We start from the raw sequence: 14,293 nt of genomic DNA, 5'->3' as shown, positions 1-14,293 counted from the left end.
CGAACGTCCTGCCGAGCCTTACACTCGAACTCCGGCCAAGCCCCCTTGCCTGACTCCCTACTAGGCTTGGGAAGCTTGGTCTCCCTGCCGAGGTAAGGTCGAACGTCCTGCCGAGCCTTACACTCGAACTCCGGCCAAGCCCCCTTGCCTGACTCTCCTACTAGGCTTGGGAAGCTTGGTCTCCCTGCCGAGGTAAGGTCGAACGTCCTGCCGAGCCTTACACTCGAACTCCGGCCAAGCCCCCTTGCCTGACTCTCCTACTAGGCTTGGGAAGCTTGGTCTCCCTGCCGAGGTAAGGTCGAACGTCCTGCCGAGCCTTACACTCGAACTCCGGCCAAGCCCCCTTGCCTGACTCTCCTACTAGGCTTGGGAAGCTTGGTCTCCCTGCCGAGGTAAGGTCGAACGTCCTGCCGAGCCTTACACTCGAACTCCGGCCAAGCCCCCTTGCCTGACTCTCCTACTAGGCTTGGGAAGCTTGGTCTCCCTGCCGAGGTAAGGTCGAACGTCCTGCCGAGCCTTACACTCGAACTCCGGCCAAGCCCCCTTGCCTGACTCTCCTACTAGGCTTGGGAAGCTTGGTCTCCCTGCCGAGGTAAGGTCGAACGTCCTGCCGAGCCTTACACTCGAACTCCGGCCAAGCCCCCTTGCCTGACCCTACTAGGCTTGGGAAGCTTGGTCTCCCTGCCGAGGTAAGGTCGAACGTCCTGCCGAGCCTTACACTCGAACTCCGGCCAAGCCCCCTTGCCTGACTCTCCTACTAGGCTTGGGAAGCTTGGTCTCCCTGCCGAGGTAAGGTCGAACGTCCTGCCGAGCCTTACACTCGAACTCCGGCCAAGCCCCCTTGCCTGACTCTCCTACTAGGCTTGGGAAGCTTGGTCTCCCTGCCGAGGTAAGGTCGAACGTCCTGCCGAGCCTTACACTCGAACTCCGGCCAAGCCCCCTTGCCTGACTCCTACTAGGCTTGGGAAGCTTGGTCTCCCTGCCGAGGTAAGGTCGAACGTCCTGCCGAGCCTTACACTCGAACTCCGGCCAAGCCCCCTTGCCTGACTCTCCTACTAGGCTTGGGAAGCTTGGTCTCCCTGCCGAGGTAAGGTCGAATGTCCTGCCGAGCCTCACACTCGAACTCCGGCCAAGCCCCCGTGCCTGACCCTTCTAGGCTTGGGAAGCTTGGTCTCCTTGCCGAGGTAAGGTCGAACGTCCTGCCGAGCCTTACACTCGAACTCCGGCCAAGCCCCCTTGCCTGACTCCTACTAGGCTTGGGAAGCTTGGTCTCCCTGCCGAGGTAAGGTCGAACGTCCTGCCGAGCCTTACACTCGAACTCCGGCCAAGCCCCCTTGCCTGACTCTCCTACTAGGCTTGGGAAGCTTGGTCTCCCTGCCGAGGTAAGGTCGAACGTCCTGCCGAGCCTTACACTCGAACTCCGGCCAAGCCCCCTTGCCTGACTCTCCTACTAGGCTTGGGAAGCTTGGTCTCCCTGCCGAGGTAAGGTCGAACGTCCTGCCGAGCCTTACACTCGAACTCCGGCCAAGCCCCCTTGCCTGACTCTCCTACTAGGCTTGGGAAGCTTGGTCTCCCTGCCGAGGTAAGGTCGAACGTCCTGCCGAGCCTTACACTCGAACTCCGGCCAAGCCCCCTTGCCTGACTCTCCTACTAGGCTTGGGAAGCTTGGTCTCCCTGCCGAGGTAAGGTCGAACGTCCTGCCGAGCCTTACACTCGAACTCCGGCCAAGCCCCCTTGCCTGACTCCTACTAGGCTTGGGAAGCTTGGTCTCCCTGCCGAGGTAAGGTCGAACGTCCTGCCGAGCCTTACACTCGAACTCCGGCCAAGCCCCCTTGCCTGACTCTCCTACTAGGCTTGGGAAGCTTGGTCTCCCTGCCGAGGTAAGGTCGAACGTCCTGCCGAGCCTTACACTCGAACTCCGGCCAAGCCCCCTTGCCTGACTCTCCTACTAGGCTTGGGAAGCTTGGTCTCCCTGCCGAGGTAAGGTCGAACGTCCTGCCGAGCCTTACACTCGAACTCCGGCCAAGCCCCCTTGCCTGACTCTCCTACTAGGCTTGGGAAGCTTGGTCTCCCTGCCGAGGTAAGGTCGAACGTCCTGCCGAGCCTTACACTCGAACTCCGGCCAAGCCCCCTTGCCTGACTCTCCTACTAGGCTTGGGAAGCTTGGTCTCCCTGCCGAGGTAAGGTCGAACGTCCTGCCGAGCCTTACACTCGAACTCCGGCCAAGCCCCCTTGCCTGACTCTCCTACTAGGCTTGGGAAGCTTGGTCTCCCTGCCGAGGTAAGGTCGAACGTCCTGCCGAGCCTTACACTCGAACTCCGGCCAAGCCCCCTTGCCTGACTCCTACTAGGCTTGGGAAGCTTGGTCTCCCTGCCGAGGTAAGGTCGAACGTCCTGCCGAGCCTTACACTCGAACTCCGGCCAAGCCCCTTGCCTGACTCTCCTACTAGGCTTGGGAAGCTTGGTCTCCCTGCCGAGGTAAGGTCGAACGTCCTGCCGAGCCTTACACTCGAACTCCGGCCAAGCCCCCTTGCCTGACTCTCCTACTAGGCTTGGGAAGCTTGGTCTCCCTGCCGAGGTAAGGTCGAACGTCCTGCCGAGCCTTACACTCGAACTCCGGCCAAGCCCCCTTGCCTGACCCTACTAGGCTTGGGAAGCTTGGTCTCCCTGCCGAGGTAAGGTCGAACGTCCTGCCGAGCCTTACACTCGAACTCCGGCCAAGCCCCCTTGCCTGACTCTCCTACTAGGCTTGGGAAGCTTGGTCTCCCTGCCGAGGTAAGGTCGAACGTCCTGCCGAGCCTTACACTCGAACTCCGGCCAAGCCCCCTTGCCTGACTCTCCTACTAGGCTTGGGAAGCTTGGTCTCCCTGCCGAGGTAAGGTCGAACGTCCTGCCGAGCCTTACACTCGAACTCCGGCCAAGCCCCCTTGCCTGACTCTCCTACTAGGCTTGGGAAGCTTGGTCTCCCTGCCGAGGTAAGGTCGAACGTCCTGCCGAGCCTTACACTCGAACTCCGGCCAAGCCCCCTTGCCTGACTCTCCTACTAGGCTTGGGAAGCTTGGTCTCCCTGCCGAGGTAAGGTCGAACGTCCTGCCGAGCCTTACACTCGAACTCCGGCCAAGCCCCCTTGCCTGACTCTCCTACTAGGCTTGGGAAGCTTGGTCTCCCTGCCGAGGTAAGGTCGAACGTCCTGCCGAGCCTTACACTCGAACTCCGGCCAAGCCCCCTTGCCTGACTCTCCTACTAGGCTTGGGAAGCTTGGTCTCCCTGCCGAGGTAAGGTCGAACGTCCTGCCGAGCCTTACACTCGAACTCCGGCCAAGCCCCCTTGCCTGACTCCTACTAGGCTTGGGAAGCTTGGTCTCCCTGCCGAGGTAAGGTCGAACGTCCTGCCGAGCCTTACACTCGAACTCCGGCCAAGCCCCCTTGCCTGACTCCTACTAGGCTTGGGAAGCTTGGTCTCCCTGCCGAGGTAAGGTCGAACGTCCTGCCGAGCCTTACACTCGAACTCCGGCCAAGCCCCCTTGCCTGACTCTCCTACTAGGCTTGGGAAGCTTGGTCTCCCTGCCGAGGTAAGGTCGAACGTCCTGCCGAGCCTTACACTCGAACTCCGGCCAAGCCCCCTTGCCTGACTCTCCTACTAGGCTTGGGAAGCTTGGTCTCCCTGCCGAGGTAAGGTCGAACGTCCTGCCGAGCCTTACACTCGAACTCCGGCCAAGCCCCCTTGCCTGACTCCTACTAGGCTTGGGAAGCTTGGTCTCCCTGCCGAGGTAAGGTCGAACGTCCTGCCGAGCCTTACACTCGAACTCCGGCCAAGCCCCCTTGCCTGACTCCCTACTAGGCTTGGGAAGCTTGGTCTCCCTGCCGAGGTAAGGTCGAACGTCCTGCCGAGCCTTACACTCGAACTCCGGCCAAGCCCCCTTGCCTGACTCTCCTACTAGGCTTGGGAAGCTTGGTCTCCCTGCCGAGGTAAGGTCGAACGTCCTGCCGAGCCTTACACTCGAACTCCGGCCAAGCCCCCTTGCCTGACTCTCCTACTAGGCTTGGGAAGCTTGGTCTCCCTGCCGAGGTAAGGTCGAACGTCCTGCCGAGCCTTACACTCGAACTCCGGCCAAGCCCCCTTGCCTGACTCTCCTACTAGGCTTGGGAAGCTTGGTCTCCCTGCCGAGGTAAGGTCGAACGTCCTGCCGAGCCTTACACTCGAACTCCGGCCAAGCCCCCTTGCCTGACTCCTACTAGGCTTGGGAAGCTTGGTCTCCCTGCCGAGGTAAGGTCGAACGTCCTGCCGAGCCTTACACTCGAACTCCGGCCAAGCCCCCTTGCCTGACTCCCTACTAGGCTTGGGAAGCTTGGTCTCCCTGCCGAGGTAAGGTCGAACGTCCTGCCGAGCCTTACACTCGAACTCCGGCCAAGCCCCCTTGCCTGACTCTCCTACTAGGCTTGGGAAGCTTGGTCTCCCTGCCGAGGTAAGGTCGAACGTCCTGCCGAGCCTTACACTCGAACTCCGGCCAAGCCCCCTTGCCTGACTCCTACTAGGCTTGGGAAGCTTGGTCTCCCTGCCGAGGTAAGGTCGAACGTCCTGCCGAGCCTTACACTCGAACTCCGGCCAAGCCCCCTTGCCTGACTCTCCTACTAGGCTTGGGAAGCTTGGTCTCCCTGCCGAGGTAAGGTCGAACGTCCTGCCGAGCCTTACACTCGAACTCCGGCCAAGCCCCCTTGCCTGACTCTCCTACTAGGCTTGGGAAGCTTGGTCTCCCTGCCGAGGTAAGGTCGAACGTCCTGCCGAGCCTTACACTCGAACTCCGGCCAAGCCCCCTTGCCTGACTCCTACTAGGCTTGGGAAGCTTGGTCTCCCTGCCGAGGTAAGGTCGAACGTCCTGCCGAGCCTTACACTCGAACTCCGGCCAAGCCCCCTTGCCTGACTCCTACTAGGCTTGGGAAGCTTGGTCTCCCTGCCGAGGTAAGGTCGAACGTCCTGCCGAGCCTTACACTCGAACTCCGGCCAAGCCCCCTTGCCTGACTCCTACTAGGCTTGGGAAGCTTGGTCTCCCTGCCGAGGTAAGGTCGAACGTCCTGCCGAGCCTTACACTCGAACTCCGGCCAAGCCCCCTTGCCTGACTCTCCTACTAGGCTTGGGAAGCTTGGTCTCCCTGCCGAGGTAAGGTCGAACGTCCTGCCGAGCCTTACACTCGAACTCCGGCCAAGCCCCCTTGCCTGACTCCTACTAGGCTTGGGAAGCTTGGTCTCCCTGCCGAGGTAAGGTCGAACGTCCTGCCGAGCCTTACACTCGAACTCCGGCCAAGCCCCCTTGCCTGACTCTCCTACTAGGCTTGGGAAGCTTGGTCTCCCTGCCGAGGTAAGGTCGAACGTCCTGCCGAGCCTTACACTCGAACTCCGGCCAAGCCCCCTTGCCTGACTCTCCTACTAGGCTTGGGAAGCTTGGTCTCCCTGCCGAGGTAAGGTCGAACGTCCTGCCGAGCCTTACACTCGAACTCCGGCCAAGCCCCCTTGCCTGACTCTCCTACTAGGCTTGGGAAGCTTGGTCTCCCTGCCGAGGTAAGGTCGAACGTCCTGCCGAGCCTTACACTCGAACTCCGGCCAAGCCCCCTTGCCTGACTCCTACTAGGCTTGGGAAGCTTGGTCTCCCTGCCGAGGTAAGGTCGAACGTCCTGCCGAGCCTTACACTCGAACTCCGGCCAAGCCCCCTTGCCTGACCTACTAGGCTTGGGAAGCTTGGTCTCCCTGCCGAGGTAAGGTCGAACGTCCTGCCGAGCCTTACACTCGAACTCCGGCCAAGCCCCCTTGCCTGACTCCTACTAGGCTTGGGAAGCTTGGTCTCCCTGCCGAGGTAAGGTCGAACGTCCTGCCGAGCCTTACACTCGAACTCCGGCCAAGCCCCCTTGCCTGACTCCTACTAGGCTTGGGAAGCTTGGTCTCCCTGCCGAGGTAAGGTCGAACGTCCTGCCGAGCCTTACACTCGAACTCCGGCCAAGCCCCCTTGCCTGACTCTCCTACTAGGCTTGGGAAGCTTGGTCTCCCTGCCGAGGTAAGGTCGAACGTCCTGCCGAGCCTTACACTCGAACTCCGGCCAAGCCCCCTTGCCTGACTCCTACTAGGCTTGGGAAGCTTGGTCTCCCTGCCGAGGTAAGGTCGAACGTCCTGCCGAGCCTTACACTCGAACTCCGGCCAAGCCCCCTTGCCTGACTCCTACTAGGCTTGGGAAGCTTGGTCTCCCTGCCGAGGTAAGGTCGAACGTCCTGCCGAGCCTTACACTCGAACTCCGGCCAAGCCCCCTTGCCTGACTCCTACTAGGCTTGGGAAGCTTGGTCTCCCTGCCGAGGTAAGGTCGAACGTCCTGCCGAGCCTTACACTCGAACTCCGGCCAAGCCCCCTTGCCTGACTCTCCTACTAGGCTTGGGAAGCTTGGTCTCCCTGCCGAGGTAAGGTCGAACGTCCTGCCGAGCCTTACACTCGAACTCCGGCCAAGCCCCCTTGCCTGACTCTCCTACTAGGCTTGGGAAGCTTGGTCTCCCTGCCGAGGTAAGGTCGAACGTCCTGCCGAGCCTTACACTCGAACTCCGGCCAAGCCCCCTTGCCTGACCCTACTAGGCTTGGGAAGCTTGGTCTCCCTGCCGAGGTAAGGTCGAACGTCCTGCCGAGCCTTACACTCGAACTCCGGCCAAGCCCCCTTGCCTGACTCTCCTACTAGGCTTGGGAAGCTTGGTCTCCCTGCCGAGGTAAGGTCGAACGTCCTGCCGAGCCTTACACTCGAACTCCGGCCAAGCCCCCTTGCCTGACTCTCCTACTAGGCTTGGGAAGCTTGGTCTCCCTGCCGAGGTAAGGTCGAACGTCCTGCCGAGCCTTACACTCGAACTCCGGCCAAGCCCCCTTGCCTGACTCTCCTACTAGGCTTGGGAAGCTTGGTCTCCCTGCCGAGGTAAGGTCGAACGTCCTGCCGAGCCTTACACTCGAACTCCGGCCAAGCCCCCTTGCCTGACTCTCCTACTAGGCTTGGGAAGCTTGGTCTCCCTGCCGAGGTAAGGTCGAACGTCCTGCCGAGCCTTACACTCGAACTCCGGCCAAGCCCCCTTGCCTGACTCTCCTACTAGGCTTGGGAAGCTTGGTCTCCCTGCCGAGGTAAGGTCGAACGTCCTGCCGAGCCTTACACTCGAACTCCGGCCAAGCCCCCTTGCCTGACTCTCCTACTAGGCTTGGGAAGCTTGGTCTCCCTGCCGAGGTAAGGTCGAACGTCCTGCCGAGCCTTACACTCGAACTCCGGCCAAGCCCCTTGCCTGACTCTCCTACTAGGCTTGGGAAGCTTGGTCTCCCTGCCGAGGTAAGGTCGAACGTCCTGCCGAGCCTTACACTCGAACTCCGGCCAAGCCCCCTTGCCTGACTCTCCTACTAGGCTTGGGAAGCTTGGTCTCCCTGCCGAGGTAAGGTCGAACGTCCTGCCGAGCCTTACACTCGAACTCCGGCCAAGCCCCCTTGCCTGACTCTCCTACTAGGCTTGGGAAGCTTGGTCTCCCTGCCGAGGTAAGGTCGAACGTCCTGCCGAGCCTTACACTCGAACTCCGGCCAAGCCCCCTTGCCTGACTCTCCTACTAGGCTTGGGAAGCTTGGTCTCCCTGCCGAGGTAAGGTCGAACGTCCTGCCGAGCCTTACACTCGAACTCCGGCCAAGCCCCCTTGCCTGACTCTCCTACTAGGCTTGGGAAGCTTGGTCTCCCTGCCGAGGTAAGGTCGAACGTCCTGCCGAGCCTTACACTCGAACTCCGGCCAAGCCCCCTTGCCTGACTCCTACTAGGCTTGGGAAGCTTGGTCTCCCTGCCGAGGTAAGGTCGAACGTCCTGCCGAGCCTTACACTCGAACTCCGGCCAAGCCCCCTTGCCTGACTCTCCTACTAGGCTTGGGAAGCTTGGTCTCCCTGCCGAGGTAAGGTCGAACGTCCTGCCGAGCCTTACACTCGAACTCCGGCCAAGCCCCCTTGCCTGACTCTCCTACTAGGCTTGGGAAGCTTGGTCTCCCTGCCGAGGTAAGGTCGAACGTCCTGCCGAGCCTTACACTCGAACTCCGGCCAAGCCCCCTTGCCTGACTCTCCTACTAGGCTTGGGAAGCTTGGTCTCCCTGCCGAGGTAAGGTCGAACGTCCTGCCGAGCCTTACACTCGAACTCCGGCCAAGCCCCCTTGCCTGACTCTCCTACTAGGCTTGGGAAGCTTGGTCTCCCTGCCGAGGTAAGGTCGAACGTCCTGCCGAGCCTTACACTCGAACTCCGGCCAAGCCCCCTTGCCTGACTCCTACTAGGCTTGGGAAGCTTGGTCTCCCTGCCGAGGTAAGGTCGAACGTCCTGCCGAGCCTTACACTCGAACTCCGGCCAAGCCCCCTTGCCTGACTCTCCTACTAGGCTTGGGAAGCTTGGTCTCCCTGCCGAGGTAAGGTCGAACGTCCTGCCGAGCCTTACACTCGAACTCCGGCCAAGCCCCCTTGCCTGACTCTCCTACTAGGCTTGGGAAGCTTGGTCTCCCTGCCGAGGTAAGGTCGAACGTCCTGCCGAGCCTTACACTCGAACTCCGGCCAAGCCCCCTTGCCTGACTCTCCTACTAGGCTTGGGAAGCTTGGTCTCCCTGCCGAGGTAAGGTCGAACGTCCTGCCGAGCCTTACACTCGAACTCCGGCCAAGCCCCCTTGCCTGACTCTCCTACTAGGCTTGGGAAGCTTGGTCTCCCTGCCGAGGTAAGGTCGAACGTCCTGCCGAGCCTTACACTCGAACTCCGGCCAAGCCCCCTTGCCTGACTCTCCTACTAGGCTTGGGAAGCTTGGTCTCCCTGCCGAGGTAAGGTCGAACGTCCTGCCGAGCCTTACACTCGAACTCCGGCCAAGCCCCCTTGCCTGACTCTCCTACTAGGCTTGGGAAGCTTGGTCTCCCTGCCGAGGTAAGGTCGAACGTCCTGCCGAGCCTTACACTCGAACTCCGGCCAAGCCCCCTTGCCTGACTCTCCTACTAGGCTTGGGAAGCTTGGTCTCCCTGCCGAGGTAAGGTCGAACGTCCTGCCGAGCCTTACACTCGAACTCCGGCCAAGCCCCCTTGCCTGACTCCTACTAGGCTTGGGAAGCTTGGTCTCCCTGCCGAGGTAAGGTCGAACGTCCTGCCGAGCCTTACACTCGAACTCCGGCCAAGCCCCCTTGCCTGACTCTCCTACTAGGCTTGGGAAGCTTGGTCTCCCTGCCGAGGTAAGGTCGAACGTCCTGCCGAGCCTTACACTCGAACTCCGGCCAAGCCCCCTTGCCTGACTCTCCTACTAGGCTTGGGAAGCTTGGTCTCCCTGCCGAGGTAAGGTCGAACGTCCTGCCGAGCCTTACACTCGAACTCCGGCCAAGCCCCCTTGCCTGACTCTCCTACTAGGCTTGGGAAGCTTGGTCTCCCTGCCGAGGTAAGGTCGAACGTCCTGCCGAGCCTTACACTCGAACTCCGGCCAAGCCCCCTTGCCTGACTCCTACTAGGCTTGGGAAGCTTGGTCTCCCTGCCGAGGTAAGGTCGAACGTCCTGCCGAGCCTTACACTCGAACTCCGGCCAAGCCCCCTTGCCTGACTCTCCTACTAGGCTTGGGAAGCTTGGTCTCCCTGCCGAGGTAAGGTCGAACGTCCTGCCGAGCCTTACACTCGAACTCCGGCCAAGCCCCCTTGCCTGACTCTCCTACTAGGCTTGGGAAGCTTGGTCTCCCTGCCGAGGTAAGGTCGAACGTCCTGCCGAGCCTTACACTCGAACTCCGGCCAAGCCCCCTTGCCTGACTCTCCTACTAGGCTTGGGAAGCTTGGTCTCCCTGCCGAGGTAAGGTCGAACGTCCTGCCGAGCCTTACACTCGAACTCCGGCCAAGCCCCCTTGCCTGACTCCTACTAGGCTTGGGAAGCTTGGTCTCCCTGCCGAGGTAAGGTCGAACGTCCTGCCGAGCCTTACACTCGAACTCCGGCCAAGCCCCCTTGCCTGACTCTCCTACTAGGCTTGGGAAGCTTGGTCTCCCTGCCGAGGTAAGGTCGAACGTCCTGCCGAGCCTTACACTCGAACTCCGGCCAAGCCCCCTTGCCTGACTCTCCTACTAGGCTTGGGAAGCTTGGTCTCCCTGCCGAGGTAAGGTCGAACGTCCTGCCGAGCCTTACACTCGAACTCCGGCCAAGCCCCCTTGCCTGACTCCTACTAGGCTTGGGAAGCTTGGTCTCCCTGCCGAGGTAAGGTCGAACGTCCTGCCGAGCCTTACACTCGAACTCCGGCCAAGCCCCCTTGCCTGACTCTCCTACTAGGCTTGGGAAGCTTGGTCTCCCTGCCGAGGTAAGGTCGAACGTCCTGCCGAGCCTTACACTCGAACTCCGGCCAAGCCCCCTTGCCTGACTCCTACTAGGCTTGGGAAGCTTGGTCTCCCTGCCGAGGTAAGGTCGAACGTCCTGCCGAGCCTTACACTCGAACTCCGGCCAAGCCCCCTTGCCTGACTCTCCTACTAGGCTTGGGAAGCTTGGTCTCCCTGCCGAGGTAAGGTCGAACGTCCTGCCGAGCCTTACACTCGAACTCCGGCCAAGCCCCCTTGCCTGACTCTCCTACTAGGCTTGGGAAGCTTGGTCTCCCTGCCGAGGTAAGGTCGAACGTCCTGCCGAGCCTTACACTCGAACTCCGGCCAAGCCCCCTTGCCTGACTCTCCTACTAGGCTTGGGAAGCTTGGTCTCCCTGCCGAGGTAAGGTCGAACGTCCTGCCGAGCCTTACACTCGAACTCCGGCCAAGCCCCCTTGCCTGACTCTCCTACTAGGCTTGGGAAGCTTGGTCTCCCTGCCGAGGTAAGGTCGAACGTCCTGCCGAGCCTTACACTCGAACTCCGGCCAAGCCCCCTTGCCTGACTCTCCTACTAGGCTTGGGAAGCTTGGTCTCCCTGCCGAGGTAAGGTCGAACGTCCTGCCGAGCCTTACACTCGAACTCCGGCCAAGCCCCCTTGCCTGACTCTCCTACTAGGCTTGGGAAGCTTGGTCTCCCTGCCGAGGTAAGGTCGAACGTCCTGCCGAGCCTTACACTCGAACTCCGGCCAAGCCCCCTTGCCTGACTCTCCTACTAGGCTTGGGAAGCTTGGTCTCCCTGCCGAGGTAAGGTCGAACGTCCTGCCGAGCCTTACACTCGAACTCCGGCCAAGCCCCCTTGCCTGACTCTCCTACTAGGCTTGGGAAGCTTGGTCTCCCTGCCGAGGTAAGGTCGAACGTCCTGCCGAGCCTTACACTCGAACTCCGGCCAAGCCCCCTTGCCTGACTCTCCTACTAGGCTTGGGAAGCTTGGTCTCCCTGCCGAGGTAAGGTCGAACGTCCTGCCGAGCCTTACACTCGAACTCCGGCCAAGCCCCCTTGCCTGACTCTCCTACTAGGCTTGGGAAGCTTGGTCTCCCTGCCGAGGTAAGGTCGAACGTCCTGCCGAGCCTTACACTCGAACTCCGGCCAAGCCCCCTTGCCTGACTCTCCTACTAGGCTTGGGAAGCTTGGTCTCCCTGCCGAGGTAAGGTCGAACGTCCTGCCGAGCCTTACACTCGAACTCCGGCCAAGCCCCCTTGCCTGACTCTCCTACTAGGCTTGGGAAGCTTGGTCTCCCTGCCGAGGTAAGGTCGAACGTCCTGCCGAGCCTTACACTCGAACTCCGGCCAAGCCCCCTTGCCTGACTCTCCTACTAGGCTTGGGAAGCTTGGTCTCCCTGCCGAGGTAAGGTCGAACGTCCTGCCGAGCCTTACACTCGAACTCCGGCCAAGCCCCCTTGCCTGACTCTCCTACTAGGCTTGGGAAGCTTGGTCTCCCTGCCGAGGTAAGGTCGAACGTCCTGCCGAGCCTTACACTCGAACTCCGGCCAAGCCCCCTTGCCTGACTCTCCTACTAGGCTTGGGAAGCTTGGTCTCCCTGCCGAGGTAAGGTCGAACGTCCTGCCGAGCCTTACACTCGAACTCCGGCCAAGCCCCCTTGCCTGACTCTCCTACTAGGCTTGGGAAGCTTGGTCTCCCTGCCGAGGTAAGGTCGAACGTCCTGCCGAGCCTTACACTCGAACTCCGGCCAAGCCCCCTTGCCTGACTCTCCTACTAGGCTTGGGAAGCTTGGTCTCCCTGCCGAGGTAAGGTCGAACGTCCTGCCGAGCCTTACACTCGAACTCCGGCCAAGCCCCCTTGCCTGACTCTCCTACTAGGCTTGGGAAGCTTGGTCTCCCTGCCGAGGTAAGGTCGAACGTCCTGCCGAGCCTTACACTCGAACTCCGGCCAAGCCCCCTTGCCTGACTCTCCTACTAGGCTTGGGAAGCTTGGTCTCCCTGCCGAGGTAAGGTCGAACGTCCTGCCGAGCCTTACACTCGAACTCCGGCCAAGCCCCCTTGCCTGACTCTCCTACTAGGCTTGGGAAGCTTGGTCTCCCTGCCGAGGTAAGGTCGAACGTCCTGCCGAGCCTTACACTCGAACTCCGGCCAAGCCCCCTTGCCTGACTCTCCTACTAGGCTTGGGAAGCTTGGTCTCCCTGCCGAGGTAAGGTCGAACGTCCTGCCGAGCCTTACACTCGAACTCCGGCCAAGCCCCCTTGCCTGACTCTCCTACTAGGCTTGGGAAGCTTGGTCTCCCTGCCGAGGTAAGGTCGAACGTCCTGCCGAGCCTTACACTCGAACTCCGGCCAAGCCCCCTTGCCTGACTCTCCTACTAGGCTTGGGAAGCTTGGTCTCCCTGCCGAGGTAAGGTCGAACGTCCTGCCGAGCCTTACACTCGAACTCCGGCCAAGCCCCCTTGCCTGACTCTCCTACTAGGCTTGGGAAGCTTGGTCTCCCTGCCGAGGTAAGGTCGAACGTCCTGCCGAGCCTTACACTCGAACTCCGGCCAAGCCCCCTTGCCTGACTCCTACTAGGCTTGGGAAGCTTGGTCTCCCTGCCGAGGTAAGGTCGAACGTCCTGCCGAGCCTTACACTCGAACTCCGGCCAAGCCCCCTTGCCTGACTCTCCTACTAGGCTTGGGAAGCTTGGTCTCCCTGCCGAGGTAAGGTCGAACGTCCTGCCGAGCCTTACACTCGAACTCCGGCCAAGCCCCCTTGCCTGACTCTCCTACTAGGCTTGGGAAGCTTGGTCTCCCTGCCGAGGTAAGGTCGAACGTCCTGCCGAGCCTTACACTCGAACTCCGGCCAAGCCCCCTTGCCTGACTCTCCTACTAGGCTTGGGAAGCTTGGTCTCCCTGCCGAGGTAAGGTCGAACGTCCTGCCGAGCCTTACACTCGAACTCCGGCCAAGCCCCCTTGCCTGACTCTCCTACTAGGCTTGGGAAGCTTGGTCTCCCTGCCGAGGTAAGGTCGAACGTCCTGCCGAGCCTTACACTCGAACTCCGGCCAAGCCCCCTTGCCTGACTCTCCTACTAGGCTTGGGAAGCTTGGTCTCCCTGCCGAGGTAAGGTCGAACGTCCTGCCGAGCCTTACACTCGAACTCCGGCCAAGCCCCCTTGCCTGACTCTCCTACTAGGCTTGGGAAGCTTGGTCTCCCTGCCGAGGTAAGGTCGAACGTCCTGCCGAGCCTTACACTCGAACTCCGGCCAAGCCCCCTTGCCTGACTCTCCTACTAGGCTTGGGAAGCTTGGTCTCCCTGCCGAGGTAAGGTCGAACGTCCTGCCGAGCCTTACACTCGAACTCCGGCCAAGCCCCCTTGCCTGACTCTCCTACTAGGCTTGGGAAGCTTGGTCTCCCTGCCGAGGTAAGGTCGAACGTCCTGCCGAGCCTTACACTCGAACTCCGGCCAAGCCCCCTTGCCTGACTCTCCTACTAGGCTTGGGAAGCTTGGTCTCCCTGCCGAGGTAAGGTCGAACGTCCTGCCGAGCCTTACACTCGAACTCCGGCCAAGCCCCCTTGCCTGACTCTCCTACTAGGCTTGGGAAGCTTGGTCTCCCTGCCGAGGTAAGGTCGAACGTCCTGCCGAGCCTTACACTCGAACTCCGGCCAAGCCCCCTTGCCTGACTCTCCTACTAGGCTTGGGAAGCTTGGTCTCCCTGCCGAGGTAAGGTCGAACGTCCTGCCGAGCCTTACACTCGAACTCCGGCCAAGCCCCCTTGCCTGACTCTCCTACTAGGCTTGGGAAGCTTGGTCTCCCTGCCGAGGTAAGGTCGAACGTCCTGCCGAGCCTTACACTCGAACTCCGGCCAAGCCCCCTTGCCTGACTCTCCTACTAGGCTTGGGAAGCTTGGTCTCCCTGCCGAGGTAAGGTCGAACGTCCTGCCGAGCCTTACACTCGAACTCCGGCCAAGCCCCCTTGCCTGACTCTCCTACTAGGCT

Source organism: Vidua chalybeata, assembly GCF_026979565.1.
Source record: "Vidua chalybeata isolate OUT-0048 chromosome W unlocalized genomic scaffold, bVidCha1 merged haplotype SUPER_W_unloc_16, whole genome shotgun sequence".
NCBI classification, from domain to species: domain Eukaryota; kingdom Metazoa; phylum Chordata; class Aves; order Passeriformes; family Viduidae; genus Vidua; species Vidua chalybeata.
Note: the sequence above shows the minus strand (reverse complement) of the source record.